Consider the following 2500-nt stretch of genomic DNA (forward strand, 5'->3'; position numbering starts at 1 on the left):
AGAGAAGGTGGCACTCTCTCTCGATCATCGGGATGAAGGGATACATATATATATATATATATATATATATACATACATAAACGAATTCGAGGCGCCTGCGTGAGGTCGTACACAGAAAGACCCGCCGTCTGCGAATAATGATTTTATAATAAAACTATAAATGGGAACTTGAGCTTTCGAAAATTAAACTTTGACACGAATATCGAACGAAAAATTACGAATGGAAACCACCCGTAAAGAGAAATGAGATCGAGGCGCTTGCGTGAGGCCGTATACAGAAAGACCCGCCGCCACGATCTCGTATTTTTTTTTTTGCGTCGTGGAGACCGTACAAACGAATAACAAAATCTCTAAAGTGCCTCGTGTCGGAGAGATCATGCTCGCCTATTCTCTTCTATGTTTCGTGGTCTGTGTTGCGTTTGCTCTCCTCCTAGCAACGGGACATCGAAGACTCCTCTTTGGGATCGAACGAAGCGACTAAAACGAGTCGACGAGAGCGAAAGTACGAGTAGCGAGTCGCGCATGTAGAAAGGATACCGACATATCTTCGAAGGTTCTCTTCGAAGATCCATGGATACCTTATGCGCGTCGACCTTTCGTCTCTTTCACCGCTCTCGGTCGTTCTCGAAACGTGCTTCCTACCCATAGGGCGTGTGTTCTTCGTATGTCGTTTTGTTCGAAATAACGAAACCACTTGTAACATACTCGTGGATCGGGTAACCTAGAACGAAAACGCATTGCGTGGATGTTGGCCCGCTATGATAATGATGATGATGACGATGACTATGATGACGATGCGTAGCAACGATTCGTAACTAGTCTAGCCGAAGTTGGTTCAGAGGGGACCGCAGGCTGTCTACCCTCGATGTCGTGAGTCGGACACCCGTGCCGTCGCTAGAGTTTTTTCAAAGCTCGGCTTCTGGATATTGGGAAGAAAGACCGCTCGAGGACGACGGCTGCGCGTGCGTCCCATCGAATTTTTTTTTTTTTATACCACCTGAACGACTAAAGTTTCGTCTAGTTCGTCGCATATAACCCGTTCAGAGGGGACCGCAGGCTGTCTATCCTCGTTGTCGTGAGTCGGACACCCGTGCCGTCGCTGAAGTTTTTTCAAAGCTCGGCTTCTGGATATTGGGAAGAAAGACCGCGCGAGGTAGATGGATGCGAGTCCCATCGAATTTTTTTATTTTTTAAAAAAAACAATCACCTGAACGGAGATGTGTTCTCTTTCGTCGATTTTTCACGCTTTGAGTCGTCGCGATCGCCATCCGTTCGGAGGAGATCGCCGACTTCGAAGCCTCGATGTCGTGAGTCGGACACCCGTGCCGTCGCTAGAGTTTTTTCAAAGCTCGGCTTCTGGATATTGGGAGGAAAGACCGCTCGAGGCCGAGGGTCGCGCGAGTCCCATCGAATCTTTACATCACCCGAACGATGGAGGCGCACGCTCTTTTTCTTGAATAATTGGACGAGAGGAATGCATATCGTATTATATATACACACACACACATATATATATATATGGGCTAGCCACCGTGCGTATTTCTTCGCGAGATCGTGTGCTGCACAGAGGATTCAGAATCGGGTGTTATATCCCCGTCGTTTCCTGACGAACGGAGCTTCGATCTCGATGGTTGTTATATATCATAATGTACTTTTCGCCCGGCCGGCGGACGCGCGTATCTTCGCGCGTTCGTCGGATTTCATTTTCGAACGTTTTCGTGTCGTCGATCTTCCGGCGACTTCTGCGCGTCCGATTCCCGTTGGTCGGTCGTGTCGGATCTCGGCTTCGCTCGAACCGAGTATTAAGAGTACATGGAGTACAAGAGTTTTAAAAAATATATGAAAAGATTACCCTGAACGGTGGATCACTTGGCTCGTGGGTCGATGAAGAACGCAGCTAATTGCGCGTCAACGTGTGAACTGCAGGACACATGAACATCGACATTTCGAACGCACATTGCGGTCCACGGATACAATTCCTGGACCACGCCTGGCTGAGGGTTGCTCACGTAAACCTAAGACTGCTTGCGTTGCGTGTCGTTCCTCTCTATCTGTCTCTCTCTGTCCCTTGGTGCCTTCGACAACCCGCCGTCGTTCTTACGATACGTAGAACGTTTCAGAGTCGGAGGAAGCGCACGAAGAAGGATACGAACAAGAGCGGACGCGAGAGAACGTACGCGACGTACGAGCGATTGTTGGACGCTCGTCGGCGTTCGTCGCGGTCGTGTCGAGACCGTGCAATTCGTACGCATGCTCGATATATAAACTATCGTGTTCACGGGAGACACTACGAAACTCTACCTCTGTCTCTCTCTGTCCCTTGGTGCCTTCGACAACCCGCCGTCGTTCTTACGATACGTAGAACGTTTCAGAGTCGGAGGAAGCGCACGAAGAAGGATACGAATAAGAGCGGAGAGAACCGTCACGGACCTGCGTGAGTGCTAGCGGCGTCGTGAGTCGTCCTTTCGTACGACCGCCCGCTTATGCACCGCTTCGTGTC

General features: G+C 49.6%; 1 non-coding gene across 1 annotated transcript; it reads left to right on the top strand.

Annotated features, from left to right (window-relative positions):
- Positions 1-1849: 1849 nt before the first annotated feature.
- Positions 1850-2004, top strand: LOC126928510 (5.8S ribosomal RNA). The gene has a single exon (XR_007716726.1). It is a non-coding gene; the product is annotated as a 5.8S ribosomal RNA (ribosomal RNA).
- Positions 2005-2500: the final 496 nt, after the last annotated feature.

This window comes from Bombus affinis, unplaced genomic scaffold, assembly GCF_024516045.1.
Source record: "Bombus affinis isolate iyBomAffi1 unplaced genomic scaffold, iyBomAffi1.2 ctg00001025.1, whole genome shotgun sequence".
Taxonomy (NCBI): domain Eukaryota; kingdom Metazoa; phylum Arthropoda; class Insecta; order Hymenoptera; family Apidae; genus Bombus; species Bombus affinis.